At 45.6% G+C, this 13,904-nt stretch overlaps 1 protein-coding gene across 2 annotated transcripts in view; it reads left to right on the top strand.

The window, feature by feature from the left end:
* PID1 (phosphotyrosine interaction domain containing 1) overlaps nt 1-13,904 on the top strand; it is a 227,885-nt gene that overhangs the window by 13,149 nt on the left and 200,832 nt on the right. The window contains exon 1 of one of the 2 annotated variants that reach the window (XM_066232540.1): nt 11,011-11,114. The exons of the other annotated variant lie outside the window; for it this stretch is intronic. The gene's annotated coding sequence lies outside the window, so the exon portion shown is untranslated. Of the gene's footprint in view, nt 1-11,010; nt 11,115-13,904 lie in introns of those variants that run through there. 2 annotated transcript variants of the gene reach the window in all.

A 13,904-nucleotide genomic window follows, 5' to 3' on the forward strand; every position in this document is an offset into this window, starting at 1 on the left:
TTGAGGAGGGAAACAGAGCCGTGCGGAGCCCCAGGGGCGGGCGGTGTGGGGAGACGGAGGCGGTGAGACCACTCCTCCAGGCTGCAAGTCAGCCTGCTTGTGGCCCCGGCAGGCTACCGAGCGAGCAGTGGACGGGCCGTGGGCTTTGCAGTCAGGCACCCAGGGCTACACGTGGCCGGTTCACATACTTAGGGGTTCCCTCGGGCCTCCGATTTGTATTTTCTCAACTTTGAGATGGGATCGCAACACTTAGCTCCTGACCAGCCCGTTGTTGGGAAGGAGTGCGTCCTAGCTTCCCCCCCTGCTCCAGATCCAAGGGGAAGTCAGGGAAGACAGCACCGCATTGTCGAGCCCGGCGGGGACGAGAGGTGTGCTGTTTCCCAAAGTGCGTTCCACGGAGCACCAGCTCAGAGAGCTGCTCACGTGAGTCTTGCCACAAAGGATTCAGTCTGTAAATAAGTTTGGGAAGCCCCCAGGGAAACAGAGCGAGCCTGGTTTACTGCAGGGCTTCTCACAGCCTGTACGTCGCCGCTGCCCCATGAATTTCCAGGTGGGTGAGTGGATAAGCCCAGGCCCCTGTGAAGGATTTCCCCCGGTCCGGGGGGCTTCAGTACAGAACTCACACTCCTTTAGGCTGACACACTGGGGGCCTGAGGTTTGTTTGACTCTTACCTTAGAGAACTGTTCCTTTGGCCCCCTTCATTATGTTTAAAACTTTACCAACTAGTCTCCAGGATTGAAAAATTAGAGAAATTCACAAGAACATCTGGGCTTGCTGGTTCTCTCTGCAGATGGGAGGGTCTCAGCTCCGTGTGGGCCTGGATTCTCACGTGGTGACCGCTGACTAGCTGGTGTTCCTTTGGGGTGGGTCGTGGCATCGGCTTGTCCTAGGCCGTACAGCAAGGGTCCCCAAACTTTTTACACAGGGGGCCAGTTCACTGTCCCTCAGACTGTTGGAGGGCCGGACTATATAAAAACTATGAACAAATCCCTATATAACCTGCACATATCTTATTTTAAAGTAAAAAAACAAAATGGGAACAAATACAATATTTAAAATAAAGAACAAGTAAATTTAAATCAAACTGACCAGTATTTCAATGGGAACTATGGGCCTACTTTTGGCTAATGAGATGGTCAATGTGCTCCTCTCACTGACCACCAATGAAAGAGGTGCCCCTTCCAGAAGTTCGGCGGGGGCCAGATAAATACCCTCAGGGGGCCGCATGTGGCCTGTGGGCCGTAGTTTGGGGACCCCTGCTGTACAGAGTGTATCTGGCTAATTCACGTACCTGCTGGGTGCTTGCGTCTGGGACCCAAGTCTAGGTCGGGTGCTTCTGAGAAAACAGAATCTCAAGTTCACATAGTGCTGGACTCGGGACCAGATGGATCCTTGATCTCCTGACTCTTAAAGGCCAAGGTGATAATTGTGAGACCAAGTATACTTGTTCAGCATCAGTAATTTCTTACCAGGCAACACTCTGGAACCCACCGTCCACTGCCCGGAGCCCAGTTTCTCTCCTGTCTTTTTGGAAAGCCGTGTGTTGGAATTTGCATGGCTGGAGTGGGGAGATGCCAATGTTTCTTCTCTCCTGATATTGAGCATCCGGGAGGGCTTCCAGGCAGAGGTGACAGGCTTCACCAACTTTTCACTACATGCAAATCTCAGTTTCCTTCGTATGGCACTCTCATTGTTAGGGTATTGGTTCATCTGGGACACTATTACTGCCAACCATTAGGGGGAAGTTTAGAGGGCGGAGAGTAGTCTTTATATTTAAGAATCCCCATTTCTACCCCCCCCCCCCAAAAAAAACCACTCAAAAGCACTTTGCTGAGATTTCCTAATCATTTTGGGAGATCAGTGGCGGCATCGCATGCCTCCCCAGGCATGTCGTGTTCTAGTTACCTCTGCCCATGTCCTGCTGCGTTACAGGATTATGATTACTTTTGGTATTAAATGTACATGGAACTAACCAGAAAGTGGCTTGAGCTATCAAACAATGGGTGAGCCCTCCCACCCTCAGCCAGTCCGCTTGGTTCCTGAAAGCACAAAGCTGGGCTTTTCCGAGGACCCCAGGATTCCCAGATCCCTCTGGCTCAGGCTGGCTCAGCTCTAGGTTTGAAAAAGTTGCCTGTTGCTGCTCCTTTTGACCTCGTTTCAATAAAAGCTTATGAACTTCATTGGTAATTCTTCTGAAAGTTATTGCACCCTATAATCAGATTCAGAGTTAGGTCAATGTATTATACATTTATTCATTCTTCTATCTAATCTCGTCTAATCGTCCCCCCCACGCCACCCATGGCACTGTTTAAAACCAGAAATTCATCTGGAATAGTTTCTGCTGCACCAGGTTAACTGCAGTAGCAAAAAAGGAGAGACAATGTTGAGTGGAAAGGTTTTGGCCGATATGAAAGTTAGTCAATCAGAAAATGCAGTCATACCTTAGATGCTTCTATATTTCTGAAGAGGTTGGCTTTTGGTTAGTTAAAAAGAAAAAACCTCAAGTGCTTTTGAAATTTTTATTAAATTAAAATAGAAATATTGAAACATTAAAATAAGACTGAAATAAAACTTTCAAGTACCAGTTGTATCAGAAAGGGAGGGATTTAGTTGTGCCTAAACACATAGAGTAAGGATAGCTACTATAACTGAGCCAGAAGCTTTTAACTCTGAGCTTCTCAACAGCCTAAGTCAGAAAAGAAACACGATGAGTTACTGACTTAGTCCTCATTATCTAATATTGAATAGAAGCATGTAAGTCAGCTCATCTGGAGCCGCAGACATTTTCCTAATTTGAAGACCCTGGCAATTATCATGTGGTTCTTTACTTGGGACAGTGTAACAGAGTTTGTTGTGCAATAACATTGGTTGTAGCTTTTGCCAAAGTTGTCCCTAGAAGTTGAAAAAATAAACAAGTCAGTAGGAATGCTAAGAGTGTTTATGCAGAAGTAGAAGTGGACATCCATTTCTTTTCCTTCCTCGCTTCATTTCTCATCTTTGGTAACAGCACCCTGATTTCGCTTTTGGCAAACTACTGTTCCCCCACTCCAGTGGGGATGGGGGGCTTGTTCAATTTAAGAGGGTGGGGCTCTCCATCACTGCACCCTTGTTTAGCTTTGGGGTCGTTGTGTGCCCCAAATGTCTAGACTAATCAGACACTTTTCCCAGGAGTTAGGATAGTGAGCAGGATGACCAAAACGCTGCAAGTTGCTGCAGGTTGGAAGACGGATCATGCCGTCCACCGCGACCTGAAGGAACGGAGCTGTCCTGCTGTGTAGAGCCGGGAGCTGCCTTCGCCCGGTCGTGCTTTCTGAGTGTGGGCCCTCTGCCCTCCTTCCAGGCCAGAGTCCCTGCAGTCATTTATTGATGTTTTTTTCTGCTCGAGCGAGCCGGAGTTGGTGTCCGTTGCTTGCAGCCGCAGACCTTGGATTGCTCTACAGGTAGAATTTTCCACAGACCTTCTGATATTCAGAGTTCAGATTCTGACCCACAAACTACGCTGTGGGGAGCAGAGCATACGCAAGGAGAAAAGTGAGGGGGATCGTGCTTAAAGGGTCTTGAAGATACGAACCAGAAACCCAAGGATGCTCACGTGTCCTCCTGAGGGGTCCACTTCCCTTGTAAAGAGGGTGCATGCCTAAGTGAGGGATGAAGAAAGGCTGCAAACACCTTTTTTTTTTGTCCCCTTAGAATTTTTAGTATATGTCCTGCCGAAGCGAGCACTCCCCTTAGAATTTTTAATGTACATACCCTGCCTTTAGTAGGTGCCACCGAACAGAATGAATCCTCTTTATCCTGTGGTCCTGGCCCGCGCTCCCCTGTTCTGGCCCATGGTGGGAGAAAGGCTTTTGTCTTCGTTGTTTATAAGGGTGGAGCCCTACTTTGGCATCTGCTATAAATCTTAAGGTTTTTATAACTTGGATGTCACCCTCACCTTCCTGCCAAATTTCTGCACTGAGAAAGTCGAGTGTCATTTTAAGTAATGATGCATGCGCTGCGTCCAAAATAAATAATTTTGGTACACATTATAAAATGAATCGCTCTTGTCACTGAGTCTGGGATAGAGATGGTTTCAGGGATGCAAACAGCTGCTTTGGCCCAAATAGCCAAAAAGGACACAGTCTCAGGCGGTTTGAGCCTCAGATCTTGAGAAACATTTGTAGTTGTTGGTTAAAGATGTGAATGGCTCCATCAAGTTCACTCTGGGACAATGTGGGTTCTTTAGCCCAGAAAGTTAAATACCTCTAACTTTGGCAGCCCTGACCTTCTGGGTAGAGAATGTTGTTCTCTAGTTAGTCTTCAAGACCTACTTTGCCACTCTGATTTTAATACAAGGGGGGAAATCTTCAAAACAAAGCTGTCTGGATCCAGGAAAGTTCATCTGGCGTGGGTTAGCTTGGACATCGCCTCAGCCCCTTCCCTTGCTGACCCTTCCCCCACTCCCTTGTCTTTCCTCCAGGAGCTTGATGCTTTGTGGAAAATGACTGTCTTTGCAAAACTGCAAATTTGGGAGAGTGTTGTACAACCAAAGAAAATTCAAATTAGTATTCTCCCCCTGCCCCGTGGAAATCCTCTTGGGGAAATTGAAATTATATTTAAATATTCCCAGAGAGTACAGCCAATATCTGTTTTAGGCTGTGGACTGACTGGTCCAGCTCAATGGTTTTCTGGAAGTAAGGCAGTCTAGAGATTGAAGAATAGAGTCTAAAAACTGACTAATTGGTGTTTCCATCACTCGGCTGTGTTCATGGTAAATAGCACAGACTCAATGCTGATTTCTGTACTCCTTGGCCCAGAGAACTAGCCTTTCTCTTCATAAGGTAATTTAATGCCCTTGTTGAACAGGGGCTGACCCGTGAGATATGTGTGTGCTCTGAAGAGGCGGGGTACCTAGGAGCAGGGCAAGCGTTCAATGAAAACTTGGAGGAAGTCTCTTGGAAATAATACTTAATTTGCAAGGCTCTCAACTCTACACGGAAGGTAGATTTACTCTGTGATTTGGGGCCACATCTGTGTTTTCTCTCTTTTTATTTGACCCTCTTTCTTGCTTGCTTCTCTCGTCTTCCTTTCCTCACAATAAGAATGAAGTTCTTCCCATTCCTGAATTTCTTTGAACTCTCTTGCTAACGGCAAGAGAATCCTTTAGGCATTTTTTAAAATAGCTTTCCCAAGGGGCAAGCACCACCTCCCTTTTCTCCCATCTTTCTTTCAGCGGCTCTGGGTTCTTGGTGGGCTGGAAATCACAGCTGAAATGGAGAAAAACAAATTTGGCTGATGCTTCAAAGCCATTGCTTTTGGGGGGCTATTATAAATTCTTTCTTTTTTGGCTTATGATTAAGAGGGCATTTATCTTTGCATTAGATGGTAATCAAAACTCATTTCTTGGGTCGTGGATGAGAGAGCAAATGGATTCATTTTCATCCAAGGACTGGAAGAAATTGATATACTGTTTATTTCTTGTAAAATGTACTTTAAAAGGTCTATCTTGGAACTTATCAGATGCCTATTTTTGGTATATGAAAGACTCAATGCTATTTGTCTTTTTTTTTATTTCAATCATTGGCCCCTCTTAGTGGAACATTTAACTTTGCTTTGAAGCTATTAATGCCTACTGGTAAATAAAAAAATGTGTGATAGAGAAAATTATTTCTCATCTCTTGCATTTGTATGGGTATCTCAGATTCAGGAATTTATATGTAGCATAACAATTTCTTAAGTGTTAACATGTTTTTTTAAGCTTCACATTATAAATATTGAATAAGAGCAGAAGCCTGCCTCAGAAATTAATTAATTAATTAATTTGTATTTTTTCGAAGCCAGAAACGGGGAGGCAGTCAGACAGACTCCCGCATGCGCCCAACCGGGATCTACCCGGCATGCCCACCAGGGGGCGATGCTCTGCCCATCTGGGTCGTTGCTGTGTTGCAACTAGAGCCATTCTAGCACCTGAGGCAGAGGCCATAGAGCCATCCTCAGCGCCCGGGCCAACTTTGCTCCAATGGAGCCTTGGCTGAGGGAGGGGAAGAAAGAGACAGAGGAAGGAGAAGGGGAGGGGTGGAGAAGCAGATGGATGTTTCTCCTGTATGCCCTGACCAGGAGTCGAATCCAGGACTCCTGCACGCCAGGCCGACGCTCTACCACTGAGCCAACCTGCCAGGACCAGAAATTTAAAAGTAGATTAAAGTTGGCCAAAGCAGCAGGCAACTCATAGTCCTGTTACAACTCACATCCTTGGAGTTCTGGGAAAGGTACTGACAGAGGAATAGATCTGATTAAAATGTTCTTACTAGGGATGAATAATTCTTGACCTATGGATATTGGAACTCATGAGGGTCATGGAATTATTTCAAGATATCTGTGAACCCAGTGCACATTATATAAATACATACATGTCCTATAGGCCAAAAACATACACCTTGTAAATATATCAACCACTTTTCAGATGCTGTAGGCTTTATTAAAAGACATATTTATTTAAATGCATTATTGTTTTATAGTGGCTTTGGACTCTACGTATATTTTCAATTAGTGAGTACTAAAATACTCTGTGGGTAAACATCCTTTCGGATTTAAAAGGGAGTGTGGTATTTGAAAGAAGCAGGCAATACAGATCTGATTAGTGCCGAGTGCAGGGGGCACGGACACACTGAATCTGGTTGAGATTTGTCTTGATGATCCTTGTCGAATCCCTTTCTCCCAGGCTTTCCTTCTGACTAATGTTTATTGATCTTTTATGTTGGGTGAGGAGCCAACCTAAATTATGAGGTGGGTCTAGAGAAGTGGTCAGAGGAGCATCACATGTGCAGGAAGGTTTCAGTGAGTTAACTACAAAGAAGGTTGTTGTTACCACGGTGGAAACTTCCATCCTAAGACGCTGTGATGAGGGCCTTCTAGTGAGGGACACAAACGCTTCCCCTCAAGTCCTACACGTGGAGGATTCCAACAACTCAGGGACAGGGACAATGCCACTTGGCCGTGTGTTGTTTGGGAGAACAAATATTGTATTAAACTGGGAACATTTTTGCCCCCAGTTGAATCACAGAGTTCTGTTCGTAAGGCCAAGGGAGAACATGGCAAGTATTACAGCATCTCAACCACAGGTGCCAAGACAAATTTAAAATGATGGCAGATGTGGACAGTACGGCAACCCCAAATTCTGTGAGTTTTCTCTGTTTCCCTTAGAACCTGGTGTTTTCCCCCGTGGTCTGGGCAATCACAGTGAGACCGGCGTGGTCCTCTGACACGAACAGTCAGCCGTTGCTGGTCTGATATGGTATCGGATGGTGTTCCAGCCCGTCTTGCAATAAAAACATCTTGTCCAATGGCATGTCTTGAGAGTTGCCAAGAGTACTGAAAAAAGGAGACTTTGTGGTTAAAATAAAAGTTTGCCTCTGAGTGTTTAGAAGTTTAGAATTTTTGTTTGTTTGGACAGATGCTATTTGGCTAATTTCGTATTTGGGAAAATGTTACTCTCACTCCCCCCTCCCCCCCTTTCTGCTGTCTTTTGCACATTGGATGTGAGAAAATTATACGGATTAAGACCGATAAATCAAAATGTTGGTGATTAGGCAGAACCTTTTGTTCCTCTCTTGTGTGGTCAGTGCGTGTAAAGAAGTGTCCTTATCAGATGCTGAGGAGTTGCTTTGATGTTTGGGCTCAAACTCCTATACCATCCTTGTCTCTACATCTTTCCATGAACCCTGGACCATTTTCCATACTTCTGTGTTTTGATGTTGGCTGCTTTTCCTGTGTAGTCTCCTTAGTTGCAATGTTCTTTCTTACTTCCGGGCTCTGCCCCGGGGACCATAATCCTGCCCCGGATGATGAAACGCTTCCCCTTCTGCCTTTCCTCATCTCCATCTGCCCAGTCATCCCTTTCTTCTGGGTGTCCGCACTTTGTTCGGATGTTGCAATTATCCCACTTAGCTCATCCTGCTTGCTCTGTTTATCAGAATTACTTGTGGAATTCCATCTCGTAGGTCTCCAAGCTGTGGAGGAGGGAGGCTGGCTCTTTATTCCTCATTACATGTCTCATTGCACCTGGAGTAATCCTTGGTGTGTAAAGCTGGGAATACAATACAAGCTCATTAAGTATATTTATGTATACGGTGCTCCACTAACCTAATGAAGTTTTATAATTATTTGCGGCCTCTCATAATTTCTGTGGGAGCAGAAGCGAGAGGTGGTGTGGCCCACCTGTCCCTGTCCATCAGGGAGGATGCTAAGAGGTTGATTTTGATTTTTGTATTTTGAGAGACAGAGAGAGAGGGAGGGACAGAGGCTATCTCTGCATTTATCTTTAGAGCCACCTATTCATGAGGAACGATTCTCTCTGCCCATATTAAGCTCTTTGGAATGTCCTGGGTCTCCTTGACATTTAAGTTAACAGAGCACACTGTATCTTTGTTACATTTAATTTCAGGAATGCAAGAGACATCAACAGTCAGAGCTATTTCTAAGAAAGTGTAATTAATGAAAATATAAAATATGGAAGCTGCCTTGCTTAGAGCTACATCTCTTTCTTGGTAATTGATGAGGATGGAGTTTCGGATGGGAGAAATTTTTAGGTTGCTTTTCCTTATGTAAGATAAACTGAACTGCAGTTGGGCATCATTAAGAAACCTGGAGGGCCCCAGAATTGCTAAACGCATTACTTGTTGTGCTGTAAAGCAAGGATGTTTGCCAAAAAAAAATGTTGTTATAGGATTATTTCAAAAGGACCCAGAAGCCAGCTTGGTTTCCATTGGCCAGATATGGCACATGTTGAGTTTCAAAACTAATAACAAATGTTGTGGATTATAGACCATTGAATGAAGTAAGAATCTATGATGCCATACTGGTTTAAACTGATAAAAAAAAAGACAAAAATAGGCAAGAAGGAAAGCTTTAAAAAAAATTTTTTTTTTTCATTTTTCTGAAGCTGGAAACAGGGAGAGACAGTCAGACAGACTCCCGCATGCGCCCGACCGGGATCCACCCGGCACACCCACCAGGGGGTGATGCTCTGCCCCTCCCGGGCGTCACTCTGCTGTGACCAGAGCCACTCTAGCGCCTGGGGTAGAGGCCAAGGAGCCATCCCCAGCGCCTGGGCCATCTTTGCTCCAATGGAGCCTTGGCTGCGGGAGGGGAAGAGAGAGACAGAGAGGAAAGCGCGGCGGAGGGGTGGAGAAGCAAATGGGCGCTTCTCTTGTGTGCCCTGGCCGGGAATCGAACCCGGGTCCTCCACACGCTAGGCCCACGCTCTACCGCTGAGCCAACCGGTCAGGGCTAAAAATTTTTTTTATTATACAGTGTCAACTAATAGATAAGGCAAAATGATAGTTAGAATATTACCATTTTCAACCATCATCATAATAATATTTGGTCCAGGCAAGAATCCTTACTGAATACTAAAATGAGGGGATAGATGTTTGATGAAGAGCAGGATATTTACATCATCTGAATGTACTTCCCACAAATTATCAACTGAAAAAAGAAAAATAGTAACTTTTCAGTGGAGAAATCAAGTGGGCATCACCTTTAGCAAATCGTCAAACTCAGCATCACCCAGAACAGGGTGCCTCCTGAGATGGTGTCTGAGAAGGACCTCTTGCATTGTACCCCTGGCCCAGGAGCACCGATTTGACCAAATAACTGGCTCGTACTCTTAAAACATACCAACACCAAGGCAGACGGAGAAAGGCCGAGGCACTGTTCCAGGCGTGACGACCAAGGGCAGTGCATGATCTTGAATTGGACATGGGACCAGGAAAATAATTGCTGTAGATTAGGACTTCACTGAGTGGGCTGGTGACAACATTGGTTATGCAGAGAATGTTCCTGTTCTTGGGAGACATATACTAAAGCTTTTAGCCATGACATCTGTGGTCTGAATCTTACTCTCAGATGCATGGGAGGGAAGGGAGGAAGAGAGGAGAAAAAGAAGGGACAGAGAGAGACGGAAGGAGGCGGAAGGGAAGGAGAGAGACAGGACAAGGGAAGGAGGGAGAGGGGACTGCATGAGGACAAGAATTACGTTACAAAAGCAGACGTGGTTCCCTGTTGATGGTTGGTAGATCTGACAAAGGGTGTAACTAGCCTTGCTACATTTTGTTAAATTTTAAATTGCTTCAAAGTAAAGTGTTAAAGGCAACCAAATTATGTATCCACGTTCATGAGAGTGTGGTTCCTAAGGGTTTGGGCGGCAGTGGCTGCTGAGGACAGAGGCTGTTCTATTCTATTCCTCACCAGGCGCAGGGCAGAGCCCAGAACCTGGGGAAAGTCGGGCAAATCTGAGGTGTTTGCTGGACGGTTGTATGGATCCCAGGGTCTCGAAGTCTGTTGAGCTGTGGAATGCTGATCTTTGCACGATTGCAAATGCCGTTTTTTGCTGTTTTGAGCTCCCATGGCAGTGGGTTATGGCCGTAGAGCAAGTTCGTCGTAGCCGGTGGGGTGGAAGCAGATAAGGTCTTGGGGGAGGAGGCCTGCCCCCCCATTCTGTCCTCCCACCCCCCATTCTGGTCGGAACGGGAATGGAACGCCGACAGTGGACAGGCTGCGCCAGACCATCTCTGGGAGCCCTGTGCCCTGGATGGCGGGATGTGACGCCCAGTGGTTGGACTTCAGTGCCAGGAAGCTGCTCCCCTAGCCCCAGGCTGCTTACTCAAGATGTCATTTCTTTTTTTTTTTGTGAGAAAGAAATGAACGTCTATTTACTTTAAACCACTGTTATTTTGCTTTTTCTCTCATTTGCTGCTGAAGCTAATCCTAAATGATACACTGTACTTTCTAAAAATCATCACCCTTGAATTTTCGTTCCTCTCTGAGCTTCGTGTTCAGTGTGTCCTAGATACACATTAACCATTGAAATCTTCTGCCCTCCAGAGTTTTTTGTTTTCTTTTGTTTCCCGGAGTAGACGTTTTCTTATTGTGATAGGGATTCTGTGTCTGCCCTTGAGTTGGTGGTGGGTTAGCATTTGTGGTTTGGTGAAAAGCACCCTCCTCTTTCCTCTGTCCCGGCGAACCTTCTGCGTTCTGCGAATTGCTTAAATTGGTCTGAAAAGATCGTGAGAACTGGCTTTCCCTGGGAGAGTTCTTGTCCTGACAGAACCAGCTGGAGCCCGGATGTGCAGAGGTAAGCACTTGGAATAATCAGAAAATAGGAAATTTTTAACTATTTCCAGTTGTCAAAAACATTTGACTTCAGCAGCAGGATTCGGAGCGGGGTTCTCAAGTGCTCCTTCGGCCCCGGGAGTTTTGTGTAGCAAATCTTTGTCCTTTTTGGAACCCCACTCATGTTTTTACTTGCCCGGCGGACGGTCCTGCCTTCGGAACTCTATGTTGCCTCAGGTTTGCGGTGCGCTGGGCCCCACAGATAATAGATGGGTGTGCGTGCCCGCAGCACTACCTAAATAGAGCCGCAGACTCCCAGCTTGTTTGTTGTTGGACTGGTATGGAAGCAACAGGCTTAACGCCACAATTATGTGTTTGTTTCTGTGCAGTGAAATTCGGGAACTAAAATGGACCTCGGAGGGGCAGTGCATGGTGTTCTACTATTTCCTTTGATGTATTTGTTTTGTCAGGGTTACATAAGTGAAGGCTGTATCTTCTTGCATAATTCTCCTTGTAATGTTGTTTCTCCCTGACCCGGGGGGCTCTCTGTGGTTTGAAGCACGCTTTCAGATGGCCGTGGGCTGTAGTGATGACGGGGCCCTGCCTCAGACGACTCTGGAAGGTGACCGAGAGCCACTTGAATGTGTAAAGGGTGATATTTGGCATTGCCATGGGTGAAGTCTTCCAGCTCTTTTTAACTCCGACTAACTTCGATGGGAATCAGGAATTGCTGTTGTATGCAAATTTTGATGTTATTCTTACAGAAAAAAAAAAAAAGGAACAAATAACTTTTATTTTTCTAGGGTCAGCTGAAGAAGTCCCTCTCATGGTTTTGTCTGCAAAACGAAACAAACCAAACATCAAAGGAAACCGACAAGCAAACGAACTAAAACCAAATTGTAGGGGGGACGCGGGATCAGAATGACTTAAGTCGTCCCGTGAGCTAAGGGATGCTGGTGTAATGGGAACGGGCAGGACTGAGGATCGGGACATTTCCATCTAGTTCCAGCCCCACGAGGTCGTGTCTGTACGGTGCTGGGCATCTTATTACACCCTCCTCTGGGACTCAGGGTCCCCATATAGTAAAATGAGTCCAATAACAGTGTTCTTCTGAATGTAACATGAGATCATACATGTCAAAGCGTCTTGTAAACTGTTAAATGTGTTGAAAGACTTTTGTTTTTATTTTATTTTTTTTAATTTATTCATTTTAGAAAGGAGATAGAGAGGGAGAGGAGAGAGAGACAGAGAGAGAGAAGGCGAGGGAGGAGCAGGAAGCATCAACTCCCATATGTGCCTTGACCAGGCAAGCCCAGGGTTTCGAACCGGCAACCTCAGCATTTCCAGGTCGATGCTTTATCCACTGCGCCACAACAGGTCAGGCCGACTTTTGAGCAGTCTGAGCGGTCTGCTCATCAGCGAGGTAGCCAGCCCTTCCTCGAGGCCCCCAGTGCTGATGCACCGGTAGTTTGTGCCCGAGGTGACAGGAATTGGTAAGGATTTGTCGACATTTTTATAGAATGTGAAAAAATAGGTTCTGATTAAAATAAGTAGTATTTCTGTACCCGCAGGGTTATTTCTCTTAGTGAAAGCTTATGAGAGAAATTAGGCAAAGTAGAACAAAGTCGCCTTTCTCCCCCCCCACCCCACCCCCTCCCGAGAATAAGTAGCCAACTGTGGTGACCAGGAGGCTTGGGGTGTTACAAGAAACATCATTTCATCTTGGCCCTGTTTGGTCTAGAGAGGCGTGTGTCCAAGAGGGAAACTTTACGAGGTTGTGTGCTCCGACCCCACAGAGAGAGTGGAGTGAGAGGAACTGAGTCGCGCGAAAGGGTTTTAAACAACAGGTGTGTCTTGAAGAGGGTTGTCAAGGAGAAGATGCCAATGGCATCATTGGCTTGAACAGCTCTTTGAAGAAAAAACACGCCTCCTGGTTAGAGATGGGCTTCGTTACAGGATGGACCGAATGTGGGATTTTGCTCTCAGACCATTGAAAAGCAAATAGCATCACATTTTTATTACCTGAAACTTCTGGTTATGGAGCTTTGAAGTTTTCCAGGATGGTTTCTGTATTTCTTTGAGCACCAATATGACTAACACTAATGGCAGATGTTATACCTAATCCTGCCAGAAGCAACACGTGGGTTGGGGAGGATCGTGTAGGAACGAACCTTCTTGATGGGAATTCAGAGAGCAAGGCTGGGAAACGAGGCTCTTAGGAGAAGTGAGAAAAGAAGACTCCCTGGCTTCAATTTTTAAAAGAATGGAGAATTGCTTTGGCTGCTGAGGCGATGCCATCATTGGGTTGAACGGCTCTTTGAAGTATCAAGAGAAACATGCCTCCTGGTCTGAGATGGGCTTTGTTACAGGACAGACCTAATGTGGGATTGTGATCTTAGACCGTTGAATGAGATGGTGGGGATGAAAAGAGGTATTTTGCATTTGTAATAAAAAGGTCATTTGGAGAATGAAAAATACAAAGCAAGAGGAGGAGAAGCTACGCAGGCTTCTTAGGAGCAGTTACGTAATGTAATTGAGTTAAAATGAAGAAAAACTAAAGGCTTTTGAAGGGTTGATTTAAAAAATATTTCACGAGGTGGTCCGCAGAGTTGGAATTTGGGGAAAGAGAGTCCTGAATATTTGTTGATGAAGACAGTCACGCTGTGGAGCTTCGAGGGGACTTGCTCAGACAGACTTGATTTCCAGCGCTGTTTTCCACGGCTGGTTGCCGTTGCTTGGATGAGGATAAGAATCAGGAATATTTGGTTCTGTATTTGGAAAAAATGATGCTCAAGTGCTTAAAAATGTGGCT

This window comes from Saccopteryx bilineata, chromosome 5, assembly GCF_036850765.1.
Source record: "Saccopteryx bilineata isolate mSacBil1 chromosome 5, mSacBil1_pri_phased_curated, whole genome shotgun sequence".
Classification (NCBI taxonomy): Eukaryota; Metazoa; Chordata; class Mammalia; order Chiroptera; family Emballonuridae; genus Saccopteryx; species Saccopteryx bilineata.